Below are 20,785 nucleotides of genomic sequence, written 5' to 3'. Positions count from 1 at the left end.
TCCCACTGAGGTAGGGGCATCTATCCCTGACTCCTGGGGGGGGGGGTCCCCCGAGTCTCGAAAGTGGGGGCCCAGTCTAACTTAGCAAGCATGGGAAAGGCAGAGTGAGAACAGCCACGATTCTCCTGAGAACTTTGGGTTTGGTGAGTTCCGTCTGGTCCTGTTTAGCTGCTCTGATCTGCCCTGTGCTGGCCTACGGCTGCTGGGTGTGGGGGGAACACTCTGCGCAGATGCCCTCCCCAGCCCTCACACCAGATGTCTTTGTTCTAATTAACTGTGCTGGGAAAACCAACCTGGGTTTGTAAACAGAGCTACTGGCTAAAGTCAACAGGGAGCAGCAGCAAACAGCAAACATTCTCCTCACACAGCCTCAATCCAACCCAGCCCCCACCCTGGGGAAGAGGAGAGGCTTGCAGATCATGAGGCCCCCTAGCCCACTGCTGAGTCAGGGAAAGCTTATCTGCCTCGGTGACCCCAATATGGCCGTTCCCTTCCCGGTTCCAGGGGTTCCTCTGCTGGTGAGGACTGGGGATTCTGGGAGGAAACAGAGTTGCCACCCAATTTAGGCTGCGTCCCACTTCCGGCAATCTCCTCTCTCCCCAGCCAGACTCTGCATCCAGAAGCAAGCCCTGGGGGGTGGGGGTGGGGGGGTGGATGTTCCTTAAAGACCTTTCTTTGGGGCCTTCTCTGCACTAGGGTCTCAGAGAAGCCTCTGAGGTGGGACTTGGCATTGTGAGTCTATAACTTAGAGTTGGTGAATATAACGCGAACATTGTTAAGTTTGTTACACATCAAGTAGGTATTATAATAACATGTTCTGAAATTAGATAATTATTCCTATGATATCTTTGCCAAGCTGCAGTGTTTCTATTTATGGTTTGAAAGTTCGGTGCACACAGGGGCCTGAGAAATAGGCACAAACGTACATACAACACACATGTGTAAGCCCACAGAGCGGTAGCTTCGCACACAGGAACAAAGGCATTTCAGCTCTCTCCTCACACCCACTCTGTCTCCCTCACCGGCCCGCAGACACACAGACATATACAGTCTTTGATGCAAATAGGTTTTTGGCCTCTGAAAAAAAGGGACTGCGCTTTTGGACAGATCAGAGTTTCTGAATTGGCAGTTCTTGAGTTCTTAACCAAATTTTGCTTGTTTGCTTTTTTTTTTTTTTTTTTTTGCCACCCAGGGAGAGGAGTCCTCCTTTCAAAGAACTGAAAAAGACACAAAATACTCCTTCAAGCTCAGGATCTATAGTCTGCCCACCCACCGTGTGCCAGAGACCTGGCAGGACCAGTTTCCTCCTTAGGCCAGTGTCCAGCTCTGAGCCTTGAGTACCGACCGTCTTCACAGAGCCTTCCTCTCGCTGTCACTCACGGCCACAGCAGCCCTCAGACCAGAGTGTCTGCGAGTGTAAAGGCTCAGTGCTGCAGACACACCACCTTTTCCTGCTCCTCCCTCTGCCTGCCACACCCCTACCCAACCCAGAGGCTTCCTTGGATAGCAGTCCTTGGGAAGAAGGCAGATGGCTCAGACGCCGAAATGCTAGATTTTTTTGGAAATGTCTTTTATTTATTTATTTTCTCTTAACGTTTATTTATTACTGAGAGACAGAGAGAGACAAAGCATGAGCATGGGCGGGGCAGAGAGAGGAGGAGACACAGAATCTGAAGCAGGCTTCAGGCTCTGAGCTGTCAGCACAGAGCCCCGACGGGGGGCTCGAACTCACAAACCATGAGATCATGACCTGAGCCAAAGTCAGACACTCAACTGACTGAGCCACCCAGGCACCCCTGGAAATGTCTTATAGATACCTCCTTTCTGCATGTTTTGTCCGGTGGTCCTAGGCTGCCAGGACTGTAATAGCAACCCCTCAGCAGCTCTTTATTGACTCCCTTTTGCCTCCAGCCCAGGCCTTAAACACGTCTTTTGAAGTATTACTCTTCTGTTCAAAAACTTGGAGGATAAACTGAACTGGGACTTCGGGCCTCCTTGAGCTGCCCCAGCCCTCCACCTAGTCCTGTTTGCCCCTTTTCATTTCCCTGCACGGAGCCAGACTTCCCCTGCCTGGTGCCTGCACTGTGCCCTGACTTGCAGCCATCATTTTTTGCCCTCCCAGTTCCTCCTCCTTGAAATGCTCTCTTCTAGCTGGTTCTTCTAGGTCTCACAGAAAGTAGTGTGTTACAACGCTTCTCCCAACCGGGGTCCCTGGGTCCCTGGGATTTTGAAGGTAAATTCTCAGATTACTGCGGATGTATTTCCTTCAAAAGGAAATGTACACAATACATTTCCCTGGTCTCGGAAACCTCGATGTAGAGCTTGGGACTTGGAGTCAGAGAAATCAGGGTTCACATCTGATTAGCTGAGTTACTTTGGGCGAGGTGGTTAACCTCTCTGTGTACTTAGTTTTCCCATTCAAATGTGGAACAAAATAATACCTACCGCATGAAGTTGGGGGGGGGGTGGGTGTAATGCGAAGACAAGTAGAGGGCTCGGCACAGGGTAAGCCCTTAGTATGTGAAATCTATTTCTAGAATTCATAGTAGTATCAAGCAAATATCTGTGACAATGTGTAGGATGGCTTGGTTGGCTCTAACTCGGCCTAGAGGCAGAAATGACTGCTGCCATCCTGGTTTTCATTGGTGAAATCTCTCAGCCTTTTGGGCTTTCAGTGTCCCTGGCATTTTCTCTTTTTCCCAAATGAGCAAACCACTGGTGGGCTGATCCGAAGGGGCCTCACTACCTCCCACACCCCACGGCGAGCTGTGGAGGGAAGACTGTGAATCAGGGCCTGACTCCTATTGCCAAAGTGACTGAGAGCAGGAGGGGCCTCGGATCTATCCTCCCTGGGGCAAGAAGCTGTGGGATTTCAGATGGGGTGGATACAGATGGAGGGGGGAGGGAAAGAGGTGGAGCCAGGCAGCCTGCTCTCCCACCCCCACTTCCCTCAGGTAGGAAGTGAAGCTGACGTTTCCAAAATATAAAAAACAGATGATGAAGGTCAGGTTTCCTACACACTGGAGAGCGGGAGCCCCAAGGCAGAGTCCCCAAGAAGTGATCTGAGACAGAGATGGGGGCAGAGGGAGAAAGAGAGAAGAGACAAGATAGACAAAGATGCAGAGACAGGGAGACAGAGACAAAAGCCCTGAATCCTGAGAAGAGTAGTCAGACAAAGAGAAAGCTGTGACCCAGGGGAGATTGTTCCACTTGTTTCTGGAAAAGAGCTTAGTTCCTCTGTGTGGGTCCCAAGATGCAAATGTGAGCCATTTTGGCTCCATGACCCTGTGACAGGGTGAGGCCCTCCAGGACCCTTGCAACCAAAAGGGTTTATAGGCTCGCAGAGCTCTCACTGCCTGGGCTGGTCTCTGTGTGTGTCTGTGTGTCTGGGTCTGTGGTCCAGAGTGTCCCTCTCAGTCTCCCTCCCTGGGCAAGGCTCTCTCTTTCTCCCTCTTCCCTCCTGCTCAGCCTCACCCACCCTCCCAGAGAGATGTTCTAAGACAGCTTGTCTCTCTCTCCCTTTCCTGGGTGGCTGAGATGTGTGTCGTCCTACATTGTTTCCTTTCATTGGAGTTGCTGGTGGGTAGAGGTGGGGGGAAGACAGAGAAGGCCGAGAGGTCCCTGTTTAGAGCCATTACCAGGGGGTAGACTAAGGGGGTGCTGGTGTTCCTTCGACCCAGCCAAGAACTGAGACTGTGAGAGCTGAACCCCAGGGCTCCTGTTCCTGCGGCAGATAGAGAGGCCAGTAGATGGATGGAGAGTTGGTCATTGGATCACTGGGTGATGGATAGACTCTGGTGGCAGGGGGTGATAAAAGGAGACCTTTGCCTTCGTCCAGAGGCCTTTGTGTGGGAGAGCGATCGGAATGGAACATAGGGACTGGGTGATTGGATCTAACACGTTACACCTTCTCTGACCAGGCCAAATGCACCCTGAGTCGATGGGGCAACTTTCCTTCTAGGCTGTTGTCAAATAGAAAGAACCAGTTCTTCCCAAGCAACCTTGGGGTTGTGGTTTGGAAAGTGGAGAGAAAAGGCGAAGAAAGAGGAGCCGTTGTGTTTGTGCATCTGGTTCTGGACCTCTAGAGGGCTGAAAATTCTCTGCCTCTTCCCTGGCTGCCCCAGAAGGCTGGCCTGGACCGAGGCCCAGGAGGAAGTCTGCTCCTTGAAGTTAAGGAGATCTTGGCCCTACTTGTGCCCTCAGGAGTTTATGGTGTAATTGGGAAGATCACCCCAAACCATCAGAAGCTAATGCAAAGGAGACCGCGGAGGGTCTGGGGTGGGCAGGCAGGAAAGAACTGACCCTACCTGGAACCCTGATGGAGAACGGTCTAGCCTCTTGACACATACTGTGAGGTCAGTATTATTACACCTGTTTTATACATGAGGGAAATGAGTCTCGTGAGATTGAGGATTCTGTCGAACGTCACACAAATCTTGTGGCAGAGCAGACCACCATGAGATGAGGAAGCAGCGACTCAGGCCCTGATTTAGGTTTTCTCTCAGCTCTTTGTCGGTTTGGGAAAAGAAGAAGATTCCAGTCCAAAAGGAGATGGAGAGAGGCAAATAAATGCCACCAGTGGGAGCCAAGATGGAAGTACGTTAAGGTGTTTTGTCTCCAAGCAACAGAGCTTGATGGTAAAGTTGTATTATTTTGTCGTTCTTATTAATACTAATGATAGAGCACACTTATTCAATGCCTTTCATCATGATTTGATCCACTTAATACCGCTAGGAAATAAATACTGTTATTATCTCCAATTTTCAAGATGAGAAGATTGACATACTGAGAGGTTAGGTGACTAGTGGCCGAGCTGGGATTTGGACACAGATGCCTTTGCCTGCAGAGTTTGTTCTCTTCCAGGTTCTCTCCTGCTGCCTGTAATTTAGTTCACGGGGTGGGCCAGGCAGGGCTGATTTCAGCTGTTAAAATCCCCAGGTCCATCTTTCCCAGCCCAGCTTTGCTATCTGAAGTCAAAGATGGCTGTCTGATGATATTTGAGTCTTTAAAGGACAGAGGTAGGCCCTGTGGGGCAGGGGACAGTGGGGAGAGAAGGAGGGAGATGTAGAAAGAGGTACACTGAAGAGACCTCCCCGCTCCCCCATAGGGAAACCCACAGACTCAGGAGTAGAGACTAAACCCCCATGATGTGTTTTTCAGAGACCCAACAGGACCCTGTAAATCATTTCCTTCCTTCCCCTTCCCTGCAGGGGGGAGGGAACAAATCAGGAGTGATGTTTCACAAAGGGTTAACGAGACTCTGGGAGTCTGTATGGAATTAAAATAATTATTTGAAAAATCCCAAAAAAAGCATAAAAAAAGGAAGTAAAAATTATACAAAATCCCTCCATTAAAGGAGATTATGTATCATAAGATGTGAAAGCACCTTGGCTGCCCCTCCAACCCCACTTGCTGAGGTTAGTCACCACTAGGAAGGATGTAGTGAGTAAAAACTTCCCAAGATGCCCCATGCACCCATCATCTCCCCCACCCCCATGAGCTTCCCTTGGTGACTCACTGCTGTACCCCAGGCTCCAAAGACACCTCACAGTCTGTCAATGCTTCTAAACTCAAATTCAAGTCCTGTGCTTTACAAAAAAAAAAAGTTTCTTGGATTTGCTCCTTTATTTTCCTCACTGCCTTCCTCTCCAGTCCAGGCTCTTCCTCTCACATCTGGTCTGTTGATTGGGTCCCCTCAAAGTTCCCCTCCCACCTCAAAGCATGTATGGGCACCAGATTCATCTGCCAAGAACACTGTTTCCAACACATCATTTTCCTGTTCTAAAATCTTTGGTGACTCCCCATCATTTGGAGGATAATTTAGCTTGGCATGTAAAGTCAGTTGCAACTGACTTTTTCTATTCTTGTACCCGCAAATACTTCCTGACTCCATTTGCAGCCTGGCTGGCTGCTTCGCCAATCTTAGGGAACACGCTGCTTCTCCCACCTGACAACACCCTGTCCCCACCTGTCCGAAGCTTCCCCGTCCTTCAAGGCCCAGCTCAAGGCTTTCTTTTTCCAGCAAGCCTTCCCTGATTGTTTTAGTTCACATTTACTGATCCTTCCCCAAATCCCTGAACACAAGGAAGCTATAGCTCGTGGTTTAGCATACCCTGGTTGGAAAGAGACCTTGGGTGTCACCAAAGAATAGTAGTTCCCAGCCTGGAGCCAAAAGATCTCCCAGAGTCTATAAATATATTGGGGAATGGGGAGCTATTGTGAGTATTTCAGAAAGCCTCTAGGAAATTATACATATTTCATGATAAATGTACCCTGTCAAAGGAAACATTGAATTTCTTCACTTGTGGCCAGAATTGTATCATGCATTGGGCTTCTTGTCCTGAAGAATGACATTGGCTATGTTTATTAAGAAAAATGCTTAGGGACACCTGGGTGTCTCAGTCATTTAGGCATCTGATTCTGGCTCAGGTCATGATCCCATGGTTCATGAGTTCGAGCCCTGCATTGGGCTCTATCCTGACAGCTTGGAGCCTGGAGCCTGCTTCAGATTCTGTATCTCCCTCTCTCTCTGCCCTCCCCTGCTTGTGCTCTGTCTGTATGTCTGTCTCTCTCTCAAAAATAAACATTACACAAATTAAAAAAAAAATAGGGTGACTGGGTGCCTCAGTTGGTTAGGCATCTGACTCTTGATATTGGGTCAGGTCATGACCTCATGGCTGGTGGGTTCAAGCCCTGCGTCAGGCTCTGCGCTGACAGTGCAAAGCCTGCTTGGGATTCTCTCTCTCCCTCTGCCCCACCTGCTTGCGCTCACTCTCTGTCTCTCTCTTAAGGTAAATGAATAAACTTTAACAAAAAATTGTAAAAATGGAGGAAAATTGTGTTATGTAAATGTATCGTGGTAGGTAGTCTCTAAAACATCTGGGGTTTGTGGGCCAGCAAGATGAATAAAAGGGATCCTTGATGGTGAAAAAGTTGAAGTCGTACATGCTGCCCAGTCTCCTGACCAAAGGAGGACTCCTCCCTGACGTTTGAACAGCCAGTCACTCCCCACTTTTGTGATGGACAAGGTCACTTTCTTACAGGGGGCCGAGACATTATTTGATTGTAGTAGATTGAAACCATCTTCCTCAGGACAGCTTTTCAAGTATTTAAATATAACTTAAAACCTCCATTGGCTTCCAGTTCCCTGTAGGTCAAGGACAGACTTTCATCTGTGTTCTCTGAGGCCCCACATCCTAGAGCCTTGTCCACTCCTACTTCTGCCGTAACTGTGCCCTGTCTCTCGAACTCTGCTCAGGACCTGCTGACCCCCCCTTGCTTCTCCTTTCACTTACTGTCCCTCTGTTTGGAACACTCTTGTCTCCCCTCTTTACCCAGCGACTCCACTCATCCTTAGAGCTCAGCTAAGACACCTCCCCAAGGAAGCCTTTCCCGATCACCCCCAGTATGGGTGCTTGTAGCCCTTTGTACGTATCCATTGAAGCACTCACTGTGGTGATAATTTCTCTCAATGACACAAATGAGTCTGTCTATTCTGGACTATATAGTCCATGAAAGCAGGGCCTTGTTTGATTTCTGCTCCCAGTATATCCCCATCACCTAGCATGGTGCCATGCTAGGCCTACAGGCAATTCATTAAATATTGACTAATAGTGTTAGTTTCTATTTCATGAGTCTGTTAGAAACAGGAAATGCGTGGGGTGCTTGGGTGGCTCAGTTGGTTAAGTGTCTGACTTTGGCCTAGGTCATGATCTCGCCGTTCCCGAGTTCGAGCCCTGTGTCCAGCTCTGTGCTGACAGCTCAGAGCCTGGAGCCTGTTTCAGATTCTGTGTCTCCCTCTCTTTCGCTCTCTCTGCCCCTCCCCCACTCACACTCCGTCTCTCTCTCTCTCTCTCTCTCTCTCAAAAGTAAATAAATATTAAAACAAAAGAAACAAAATGTGTGCAAAAGCACCATGTAAGCTATAAATCAGGGCCTATAATAATTTTAGGAGTGATGACTATTACTGCTTCCTCAGTTACATTTTGATCTCCTAGATGGGAGCAGATATATACCCCCCTCCGTACCTTCCTTCCCCTGGGCACCTCCTGGCTTGGTAACGAATGACCTACTGTACAGACTCAGCTGTTCCCCACCCCCCTTTCTGTTTTAATTGCAAATAATCTGACTAAATGCAGTTCCCTCTAAATGTTCAATTGTATCCTTCCTCTCATTCCTTTCTCCCCTTCCGTCATCCATTTATTGATCACCTATTCTGTGCTACACAGCAAACAAATAACCAGGGACACAAAGATGAATGATGGACTCTGTTCTGACATATTCTTATGTTAGAGGGTCTCCTGATTCTCTCCCCAGAGCACGCTCCTTTGATTACTTGGTTGATAATGCTCCTCTCACACTAGGGCCCCAGGATCTTTGCACTTGCTGTTCCCTCTGCCCGGAAAGCTCTATCTCTCAGACCTTTCTGTGGGTTGGCTCCTTCTCCATATATTCAAGTCTTGGCTCAGATGTCATATCACAGGCCTCCTCTGACCACTGTCTAGCAAATCACCCTGTTTTGTCCTTAGAGCCCTTCTTGTCTGAAATTATCTCGATATGTCCGGTATATTTTTTTGTTGTCAGTCTCCCCTCATTAGAATGTAAGCACCATGAGAGCAGGGGCTTTGTTTTGTTCACTGCTGCACACTCAGAGTTCCAAGTAGTGGCAACATATAGTACGTACTCAGTAAATAATTGTGGAAGGACTGAACATGTTGTTCCTCAGATCTTCTGTCAACTCAAGCCAAGCTCCTCCCCTCCTATGGTTTGGACAACATACATCTAGTAATGTGCTTGTTCTGATTTTTTTTTTTTTTCAGGGTTATCAGCCTTGTGCCAGAGACTAAATAACAAATATTTCCTCATTGACAGAAAAAAAAAATGCTCTCCTTTTGTTTTTTTAATCTTTATTTTTGAGACAGAGAGAGACAGAGCATGAACGGGGGAGGGTCAGAGAGAGAGGGAGACACAGAATCCGAAACAGGCTCCAGGCTCTGAGCCGTCAGCACAGAGCTCGACGCAGGGCTTGAACTCATGAACTGTGAGATCATGACCTGAGCTGAAGTCAGACGCTTAACCGACTGAGCCACCCAGGCGCCCCAAGCTCTCCTTTTGTTTTAACCAAACCCAACCTCTTTATCATATGCCTGGCTTTCTGCTTTGTGCAACTGTGACCACAACTACTCCCCAGAATTTACCTGCCTCATGTCTCATTCCCTCAGGGCTCTGCTTTGTGACTTTTAAGGTGACAATCAGTTAATCCAATAACAGAATCCTGCTAATGTGCTAACGGGAGAGGGTGAAAAAAAGGCTCCCAGCTCCCTCCCTTCTGACTCAGGTAACATCTGTACATTTAACAGGGCCCTTCTGGAGACAATTAAATAAATGCTTTATTGAAACAATAAAATTAATAGGGGTCTCATGGAACTCAATGAAAGGTTTTTAAAAATTAACTTCATTGTTTTTTAAGCTTCAAATTAAGCTTTGCTAGGCAAGGGGTGGGGCAGGACCAAATTACATTAAAGCAGGTCCCTGCCCACAGGACTACCCTTGCGGGATTGAGGTCCCAGGTCTGAGCTTTCCCGGGGGAAGGGCCGTTGCTGCCATTCTGGGGTGCTGTCTTCAATGGGCTCCCACAGTAAGAGGTTTTTCTAAATCGTAGGTCTGGTTCTGTTGCTGGGAGTTGTTGCGACCTTACAGATTGATTAATTCCATGAGATTTGGGTGCCCTAGTTCAGGTATCCCAGCAAAGGAAACGTCATGATGATATTTGTCATGTTGAACGAATGAAACAATGCACACTGGGGACACTCACTCTGACACGAAGTGTGTGGGACATGTGTCTGTTCCTGCATTTCTCTGCATCCAGACCCGCCCACCCTACCATATTGCCCCACAACCCCTGGCTGGCCTTGTAACCTGTGATCACGTATTTCTCCCTAGGAACCATTTTCAGCCTCAAGAAAAGCCTAAGAAGTCAGAGTTTGTCAAATCAGAACCTGAGGCCAAAGTTTTCGGAAAATCTGTGGGTGGTTCTGCTGGGGGGCGGGGGCCGGGGAGCGGGTGTGACGTGGGACCAGGGGACTTCCTCATGAAGGATTGCCCGGCTTGGAGGGTCACGGGACCCTGGATGGGGAAATTCTTGTGAAAGATACGGTTCTCTGTCCAGGCGGATAGAGCTGGCATAAGACTGTCTTCAGGACTCCTCATTATTCCTATCAAGGTAGCACATTGATTCAAACCATCTGTGGGCTTGTGAGGTCTGATTAGACTTGGCGTTTCCAACCCTGGGCTCCCGACTTACGCCCTATGTGAGTGTGAAGAGCAGGCTGGAGGTGCTGTTGAAGTCCGGGGTGGACCCTGTCTCTGAGCCCCAGACTCTTTGCCCCCAGTGACTCGGGGCACCTGCAGCTCGAGGCCCCACCCCTCTCCTGGACTGCCAGCAGGCACCGGGAGGGGTCCTGAGCTGAAAGTCAGAAGGCTTCTGCATCTAGCCCTGCCCTTAACTAGTTACGTGACTTAGAGCAAGTTGTTTAGTCTTTCCGTACCTCAGTTTTTTTCATCTGCAAAATGGGGATAATGATACCCGCGGTGGTTGTTTTGAGGATGAAATGAGGTGCAAATGTGAATCACTTTGAAGTGCACTGAGAAAAGACTGTACAAAAGTTGTTATTTCATTAATGGTGTCCCCATTGTCAGGGGACAGGGCTCTCTTGCCCTGGAGCTGCTACCAGGTTCAGGACATCTCTGAGCTCTGGAAGGGAGCATAAAGCTTTGGGGGGTTTTGTTTATTAACTCCTCTGGCCCCACACTTCCCCTAGAGGGCTTCTGTCCTCTTACCCCTTCACCACCCTCCTAGTCTCCCAGACTGGAGATCTTAGAGGTGTCTTTGACTCATCCCACTCCTTTATCCTCTTACATCTATTCTGTCAACACATCCTTTTCTTCCTTTGAAATCTGTCCCAGACTCACCTTTTCTTTCCTGATCCCACTGCCATCACCTTAGTCTAAGCCATCATTACCTGGGTTTCCTCGGGAGCTCCCCAACTCGTTTCCCTCCTTTGCTGTCCTTCCCCTTCATGCCTTCTTGCACAGGGCTGCCAGATTAATCTTCCCAAGGGCCACTTTGTATCAGGTCACCCCCCTGCTCAAGGAAGCTCGATGGCTCCCTGATTATCTCATCAAGGCCATTCTCCCTGTGGAGAATGTCTTCCACCCCTCTGTTACATCTGCTCTATGCACCTGATTTCCCACAGCCCCCTGCACGTGCCCCCCTATACAACCAGACTTATTCCTTCCTGTCCTCCAAAGAAGCCAGCCCAGCTTCTGCTTCTATGTCTCCGCATGGGTCCATTTACCCTGCTTGGAGTGGGAATCTCTTCTCCTGTAGCCTCCCTCTCCTTCTCGCTGTCAATTCTCTCCATTCTGTAGCATCCAGCTCAAGTCCCTAGCCGCCACTCCCCACCCCCCAGACATTTCTTTTTTTAAAAAATATTTTAATGTTTCTTTAATTTGAGAGAGACAGTGTCAGGGGAGGGGCAGAGCGAGAGAGAGAAGAGAGAGAGAATTCTAAGCAGGCTCTGCATTGTCGACACAGAGCCCAATGCCGGGCTCGATTCCACAAACCGTGGGATCAGGACCTGAGCCGAGACCAACAGTCAGACGCTTAACCGACTGAGCCACCCAGGTGCCCCCCCCTCAACCCCCACCAGACGTTTCTTAGGAGGGTGTCTCATGGGACTATCTCTCCGTTCCATGTATCCCGAATTCTTTTTGCATATACTTGGCAGTACTGATTTAGTACCAATTATCTTTTATTTCTTGTCCCCCTGCCCTGCCTCCCCTACCTAGATTTTAAACTCTTTGAGGGCTGGGACCCTGTCTTGTATGTTTCCCATAACATCTAATCAAAGGCTGGAGGCCCTATGAAATCTTGGTTGATTGTGTGGACAAAGAGGTCTGCTTCAGTGCATGGGGGCTGAGCGTGGAGATTCTGTATTCTAAATAGAGATTTTCTGTCCCCTCTGCTACCCCCCCTGCTCTTCAGAGCTCCCCCTCCAACGTCTTCATCCATCAGTAATAAAGCAGGAACAATAGGGGGTTTCTTTCTAATTAAAGGGAGCAGTTAGTGTTTCCACTTCAAAGCTCTGGGAGAGAAGACTTTTGTTCCTCAGGCCTGGGAGCTCTGGGAACCCGGGTTGGGTGGGGAAGTGGAGCTCCAGGCCCAGCCAAGCATTAAGCTTGTGAACCTGAGATCCCCCCGTTTGCAGGCAGAGAAGCTCAAATTTAAAACAACAACGTAATTTAGTAACTTCGGCTCTGATAAAACAGTTGGGGGAATTTCTTCTCTCCTAGCGTCTGAAGCCAATGTTATTACAGGTGTGTGTGCTTGTCTCCCCCACACCCTACCCGGCCCCTGTCGCCCCGCCACACACAGCACACACATGTGCCACCCCACACACTCACACGTATGTGGGACTCACAGAGCATACATGGAGCTTGCCTAGTGGGTACATCTCCTCACCCCCGTTCCCGGGGCATTTCAGCCTGTGCTATCCTGTCGAATGTATTATGTCTCCACCTCTAAATGCCGGGCCACAAGGCACTCTGGCTAGAGAACCATCCGTATCTATTTAGCTGCAAGTCAGCTAGGCAGAGAGGTATTCTCCCCTGACGCACACCTCCTTCCAACATACACGGGTCACAGACTGATTCTCTACATTAGGCCCAGACTGAGTCCCGCCCTGATAATAAAGTGGCCCGTGCCTCAGACCACGGACTGAGACCCCAAAGTGGCCACTGTTTGGGTGTTTGGCCTAACAGTAGACCCAACAAAAAGCATGATTGAGTCTTTGGTCTAATAAATAGTCTCACAAATTTGATCCATTGATGAGGGAGGTGAGAAGAGAGAGCTTGTGGCCCAATTCCACTGTTTTCCACTCTGCAAAGCCCACATCACCCATCCATTCATCGTGTATTGATCATTTATTCTTTGCAGTAGAGTGGTAAGCAAGTCTATATATGGGCCCTGTCCTCGAACATCTCTATGTTAGATTAATAGCATGGGTTTTTGCATTTCATGATCCTGTGTTCAAGTTCCCCCTCCTTGATTTACTAGCTGGGTCACTTTGGACAAGTTACTTAACCTTTCTAAATCTCAACTTGCTTATAGGTAAATTGGAGATAATAATAATAATGACCTCTTGGGAACGTTAAAAGGATTAAAGGAGGTCATGTGTCAAGTGCTAACACAGTGCCTGGCACATAGAATATGCTCAATAAATAATGATCACTCGTTTGCTTATTACTCGTTCGGGTGGGGATACAGACGTATACACCTAAAATTACAAAACAGCGTAAGATCTGTCCTGGTTACATGTACCAGGTGAAGAGGGAGACCAGAGGAAACCCTGAGTCTTCTGGTGGATGTCAGGGAATGCTTTTGTGGGGTGGAATTTGGGGCTAGGGATGGAGGCAGCCCTTGGATAGAGGCTAGAGGGAGTAGGGGCTTGCTTGGCTGACTGGGCCTGGTGGGTCCACGAGGAGGAAATAACATGCACCTTCCACGGGGGTGAAGAATGGCATCCCCGTGCAGACTATGCTGGTATATTTTGGCCACCACAGAGAGGTACTAGTCCCATGACTCCCTTAATCAACACCTGCCACTAAACTGATGAAGGAGAACACTTGAAGCATCTGGGAGGGTCTCAAAGGGCGTTTGATGACGATGGCGGATGGTAATGGCAACACAGTGCTGTGATTTCAGTAGAGCAATGACGTGATTTAGAAATGGACGGCTGAGGCCTTCTGGTTGCCCACCGTCCTTTTCTTCTGACCTGGCCTTCTCATCTTCTTTTCTTTCCTGATCCCACTCCCCATCCCCCACCCACTTCCCCCACACTCTTTTGTCTCTGTGGAGCACAGAGAGACAGACACCCTTGTCCTGCCTGCTGGCCTCCTTCATCCCCCCCAAAGCCACTTCGTCTGAGGTACGGTCTGGCTGGGGCGAGGGGGGCTGTTTCCGCACACATGATGCCGTGATTCCGCCAGCGTGGGGCATGACTGCCCGGCTGTGGCCTTGCTTGCTTCCCTGATTATTTCTCCTTAATTGAGCGTAAAGAATGTGAGGAATGTGGAGTAGACTGCATGAGGAGGGCTGCTGCAGCCCCCTTGGGGATCTGGGATTCTGAGCTCTGGATGGGAGAACTACAGAGGGCTGCTGAACCCCACAAAGTGTGTCGTTCCTGGACCCCCCACCCTTCCCCACGGTGGCCAGTCCACTTCTCCAACCTCTGATCGGTTTCCTCTCTGCTCTGGGGTTTTCTTCTTCCTTCTCGCTGCACAAAGAATTTCATTTCTTTATAAAACCGGCTACGATCGCCTCTCTTCCCAGGAGTCCGCCTTGACTTAAACTCATGCGATGTTGGCAATCCTTATCCATCTGTAATTCCGGGTAGAACTCTGGAAGCTGTTCACTCTCCTCTGATGGAAGAGGGAGAGGCAATGGTTCTGGCCTCTCGTTGGCCTTGCTTAGCTGCTGGGAACCCTGTGTCCAGGCTGTGGGAAGATCTGAGTCGATGTGTGATGTCCTGCCGCTTAACCTGCCAGGAAGGCAGCCAGGTGAGTGACAGCTGGAGCATTTCCTCTGCCACTTTTCCCTGCCCGGTCAGTCTGGCTTCCTGTCTTCCCTGGCGGAGTGTGACATGGAGGAGAAAGCACAGGTTGAAGACTCCGCCTGGGCTGTGTTCTGGTCTTGTCCTGGGGTCTGTTGGCCGTGTGACCTCAGGTGAAGTTCTGACGTTATCCTCTCTGAGGCTGTTGCCTTCTGTTTTAAAAGGATGGTGGTATTTCCACACTCGCAGCATTGTAAAGATGAAGTGAGACGTGCTGGAGCATGTGAAGCACATAGTAGGCGCTCAGGAGGTATTAGTTTGGCTCTTGGGAGGAAACTGGAAGAAGTCTTTTTTCTAAAAGAGATGTAGTTTCCTGTGGTGAATGCAGCAGGCCATCCCTAGAGATCATCAAAGGGACAGAGTGACCCTGGGAAACCTGGTCCTAGGACTTCCACCCAGAAAAGTGCCATGGTCAGGGGACTTGGCAATCCTGACTCTGTGGCTCAGGCTGTCTTCCTCCACCTCCCCTCCTCAGGAGGCCGGAGCAGAGGCGATGTTGATTCTGCAGTGGGTGGGGTTCAGGGTATATTTAAAGACAAACTTCCTGCCCAGGAGAGAAGTTCTGTGTTGTGATAGCTAATCTTCCCAGAGTAGTTGAGTGTGGGCTGATCTCCTTATTTTCACAAATAGGACCGGGGTTGGGGCTGGCTGGGATGCAGGCTAAACTCACACAGAGGTAGAGGCTGGGCAAGGTGGTCCTCCATGGCCTGTTCTCACTTAGACTCTCCCGGCCGCCTTCAGCCTCCCACCCCCTCTGCTCACTGGCAGGCCGCTGCCTGGGGTGCTCTGAGAGCGGCAAGGCTGAGAATGCACCGATTATATTCTGCAACTTCTGGAAAGTTCCTGCTGTTAGCGATCTGCAAACCTCCCGAGATGAAAATTCAGAACAAAGTGGGAAGTAAATGGGCCTCATGAGTGATGGTGTAGGAAGCTTTGTCATTGGGGGTGTTTATGTGCAGAGGCCCCCGAGCAGGGCCATGGGCCCCTTCATCTTTATGGAGCCCGGAATGCTGGGTATTAGCGGGGCTTTAGGACAGAGGCTGACCTGCGGGGCTGACACTGACATTTCCCTCTGTTTCCCGGAGCCAGAGACACGTTGCTGCCCTCCTTCTATGGCAGGAGATGCCCAAGGAGAACCATAGGGCCACCAGCGGAGAAGGGTCCCAATGATGAAGCTGATTCTGTGGTTGGAGGCCCCAGGGAAGACAGGCAGCAGAGGTTGGCAGAGAGTGTAATGAGTCTTGGGTGGACGAAGGTGGAGTATTCCTTTGTAGGAATCTAGTTTCCCCGGGACCAGGCTGAGCCTTTTCACGAAGTCAGACGCTAGACTTCTCTCCTGCTCAGAGCTGCACCGCTCCTGGAGCCTAGAATGCACAGAATTGTGCACTGTCCCCTCCTCCCACCCCTGCCCCCATCCCCATCCCCATCTGGGTCTACATTCCTGTTCACAGCCACAGCAGCCCTGGCAGCAGCCATGGCTGAGCCACATCTGGGGCTCTGATGGCCACATCTGCATCCGCCCCTCTCAGAGCTGGTTATTTCTATTCTGACTTTTATCTGCATCTGTGGAATCTGGAGGGGATCTGTGGATGGTGGGTTCCTAGCCCCAGATGCTGTCAGTTTCTAGGGGAGGGCTGGGGAGGGTCCCCATGTCACCAGGCCCAGGGGAGGTGCTCTGATGGGCTTCAGTGGGAGGCGTTGGCTCCCACCTCTCTGAAGTCATGGATTCCTGGCTCTTGGGTTCCAGGCAGAGAAAGTTGGGAGTGATCCCACCAGAGCCTCACACCTCACTCCCCAAGCCCTCTCCCTCCCCTTGTTCTACTCTATCTGTGCCTTTAGCCCCTTGTCCTTCCCCAGCTAATATACTTACTGTTGCTACTGGTTCCAGGCTCTGGCTCCCAAATGACAGATGGGATGGTGGCAGAAGAGAAAGAGCACTCATGTTGCACATGAGAGGGAGCTAAATGTGGGGTGTGGAAGGAGGGAGACCAAGATGGAACTGGGTGTAGGTGGCTTTGAGCCATCTCAGGGGTCCCGGGACTGGTTTGGAAAGGCTCCAGGTAATGTCAACATGGAACACTAGGGGCAAGGCTCTTGTAGCCAACACGTTCTGTGTTTATAGGCCAGGAGGATCCATGAGAGGGCTTCTGGCTTTTAAGCCAGAGTACCTTGGACGATATATAGGCTGGGCATCCCAGCTGGCCTCCGATCAGGCTTCTTTGTGTCCAGAGTTCCTTGGTTGGGTCGCCTTTTCAAGACTGTCGGAGAGTGGTGGGGGTGGGTGTATGGCATACTGAGCATTTCTTGATGTAGTCCTTCATGGTTGGACAGACACTCTGCTCATAAGAACTCCGACACAAATCCTGACTCAGGAAGGGATAGAGGACTCCAGAGAGCTGATACCTTTCCTCTGGACTGGCCCAGACCTGCTGGCCTGGGAACTTTGCAGGTCAGTGTCCTCTGAGTGAGGTCCTCTAGGATGAGGGAGGTGGGCCCCCTCCGGTCTCCCTCCCTGGCCTAGAGAAGATGTAGGATTTGATGCAGAGAAGAGGAACTGGAGAGGTCTTGAATGGGACTGTATATCAGTGTATGAACAAGCCCATCTATGAGTGTGTGTGTGTGTGTGTGTGTGTGTTCGACAAACCACTTCCATTTAGAAGGTTGTCATCCCTGTCCTGATTGAGGGTTCCCCTCACTGTGCTCTAGAAGGCTCTGGGACCTTGTGACTTAGAATGGCATTTTGCCTGGCACATTCCCCAGGATGTAGCAGAGTATCAGTTGAGCCCAAGTTAAGATTTGACTGATCAGGAAGTGCACCCCCAAAGTGGTGGGGTGGGGGCCGTGGTGATGGAATCCTCAGTGATTTTGCTGGGAGTTAACCAGGTGTGGGGTTGTTCTCCTGGATCAGACACTTCCCAGCCCTGCTATGATTCTTCTGTCACTCTGCAATGGGTTTCTAGGCTCTGTGACTTCAGAGCCAACTCACTCAATATCTGAGCAGAGACCCTCATTTGAATCTTATCTGGTAGAGCAGATCTGGTTTGGATCTTATCTGGTTTGGATTCTAGAGCAGCCAAAGTGTTCCCCGTGCAGACAGAGGACATCCTGTTAAGGCCCCAAAGTCACCCTGTGAAATGTTCCTGATGGGAGCAGTGATTCCACCAGTCCCAAATGTGACGGGTGACACTTTACTAGGTAACTAGCCTGATCTTTCTGAGCCTCAATGTTCTTATCTGTAAAATGGTAGTAACAGTAATACCTAACTCATAGGGTTGGTATTAATTAAATACAGCGATACAGAGAAAGAGCCTATTACAGTGCCTAACACCTCATAAATGCTTAATGCATGCTAACTCTTGCTGTTTGTTAATTCCCACCCCACCACAGACACCTCTGTGTGAGTCAGGCATTTGATTTCCATAGATCAGGGTGAGAGTGTGGAGTTGGGGCTACAGTAAGGTTTTGGATGAGGATGCAGGTATGGGATTGAATTTAGTGATTTTTGGACAGTGTTTGGGTGGAGGTTTGGGGTCCCTGTTAGGGATGGGTGTTAGGATTAAGTTTGGGATTAGGACAACATTTGGGATGGAGGTCCCAGGAAAATTTGGGTTAGGGATGGAGTTGCCCTTAAGGGAAGACTTTTTATCAAGAATAGAACGACTACATCCCAGCATAGACGCAGGAGACACACAGGGGCTTTGCAAGTCCGGCCTCCTGGTGGGGGGGAGGGGGACTGCCCTGGCCTGCACAAGCCCAGAACTTTTCTTAGGATGACATCTTCCCCCTCAAGGCTCTGTGGGGTGCACAAGGTCAGGGCCTTTTGGGGAGCCCTAGAGGGGTCAAGGCTGGAGAGAATGTAGGGAACTCACTGTACCTTCCTTGCTTAGTTCCAGCCCTCCAACACAGTAAGCTCAGCGCTCCCAGCTCGTGGGCCCTCCCACCCCTTGCCACTCCCCACATTTTCACCTGATTCCAGGGTTCTCTGGCCCCAGCAATCTTGCATATCTCCCACCCCAACCCCCACCTTCCTCCAGCCTCCACCTCTTGGGGGAGGTAGGACACAAAGGCTGGATCTTTCCACCAGCCCCATCCTCCTCCCTTGCCTTTCTCCCTCCCGGGGCTGGCAGAGGCCAAAGAAAACAGAGCGCTGCCCCAGCTCACGGCTCACTCTCTCCCTCACTTCCTGCTCCGGGAAGATGGTTTACTCCCTCCCCCGCCCTGGCTCAGGACCTGGCCTTGGTGTCAAGTTTCCACAGAGCTTCCAGAATCGGAGGCCCTGCCTGGGCTCCAGCTGGACCCCTCACCTCTCTCCATGTCACCTCTTGGGCGTCTTTTCTCCCTGGACCCAGCCAGGGCTCTGTGCCCCAATCTCCCGGTAGTGAAATTTTGTTTTTCAGGTGGCGTAAGAAACCAGTGGAAGGAAGGTTTTCTTGGGAGTAGGGGGCATGTAGGATGAGGGTGGGATGGAGGGGGACAGATAGCTGCTGTGCAGAATGGAACTCTGTGGGATGGGTGAGGGAGCCGTGTGGACACAGGGTCTGAACACACTTCCCTTCAGGCCTGCTGACCCAGTGGAAAACGCTCCTCTTACAGCCTAGTATGAATGATGTCCCTGGAACTGTGCACCAACGTGGCCCCGGCCACTGGGCAGCCTTGATAACCTTCCCCAGGGCAGGCTTCAGTGGGCTGAACAACCGCAGGCTCATTTGTGGCCAGCTCAAGAGACGTATCCCCCCTCAGAACTTCCTGATTTCCAGATCCCCATTCAATCCAGTTTCAAGTCTAGCCACCCTCTCCCCAAATTCCCTCCGGGGTTCTCAGCCTCCTTTCCTCTGCTCTGGATAGAGCTTTGCCAAAGAGCCCCTCAGCTTCTGAGGGGACTCTGGGGGTTCTGAAGCCCCGGACCTCTGTCTACTCTGCAGACCCACCCTCTCTCTCCAACCGCAGGCCTCTCTTCTGGCCCAAACTGTCCTTCCTCCCTTCTTTTCCACTTGCTCTCCCCAGCTTCCCAGCCCAGAACTTGGGTTCCCTTCAAATTACTGCTCAGTTGACTCGGACAAAAGTTAAGCGTATGGGCTCTGGTGTCTCGCTCCCTGGGTTTGAACACTCGTTCCAGCTGGGAAACCTTGGGCAAGACACTGGACGCCTTACGTGTGAAGTAGAGATAATAACTGTATCTAATGCACAGGACTGTTATGAGGATTAAGCAACGTAATGCGGTGACGCATGTAAAGGACTTAGTGTCGTGCCTGGTGCAGAGCACACATCTGACAGGTGACAGCTATTAATATGATTACCACATCTTACGATCACTCATCCGCACCTGAAGGAATATCCCAGAGAGGCTACTGAGGGATGGTAGGAGGATGAGGGCGTTACTCCCCACAGGACTGGTTGGCAGAAATCCTGGTCTGTCCGTCTCCCGCTGCGTAACACCCATCCTGGCGTTTGACCTGAAGTTAGGTCTTGCTTCCTTCCACCTCCCTCCTCCCCTCCCTCTTTGTTTTCTGCACTTGACACTCGTCAAGAACCTACTCTGGCCCGATTCTTTGCGAGGCACTGAAGATACCGTCACAGAAAAAGCTCCACAGCCTGAAGTCTGGTCGTGGAGATGGGGGAGACAAGCATGTAAACCAGCAAAGGCAGTGCTGTATCTTAGGTCCCGTGACAGAAGGATGTTCAGATATAGTGGAGCATAAAAGGGCTGAACTGGTAAGCCTTCAAAGCTGAGGGGTCCGGAGAGGTTTTCAGGCAGAGGGGATACTTGAGCAATGACAGTGAGGTGAAGAATGCCACATTTTATTGGGAATATCTTCCCCAGTTTGGAGCTGAGGACTAGAAGCTGAATATGTACTCTGCAGAGAATATCCTTCCTCTGAGGGATGCTAGAACAGCAAGCCTTGCTTGCTCCTTTTAGACTTCATCTAGGAAAGCCCTTCTTCTCTTATCTGAGTGGCTTATCTGCCTCTTCTCCTTCAGGTATTTACTCAGTTGCCACCTTCCCAGGGAGGCCATCCCTGAGTAGCCTATTCTGAATGACAACCTGCACCCCCCTCCACAGCCCTACTCCCCCCGCATCCTTCAACTTCCTTTATTTTCCTCTATAGCACTTA

Source organism: Puma concolor, chromosome A3 (assembly GCF_028749965.1).
Source record: "Puma concolor isolate L17-30 chromosome A3, mPumCon1.1.hap2, whole genome shotgun sequence".
Lineage (NCBI taxonomy): Eukaryota > Metazoa > Chordata > Mammalia > Carnivora > Felidae > Puma > Puma concolor.
This window is presented reverse-complemented; position numbering follows the sequence as displayed.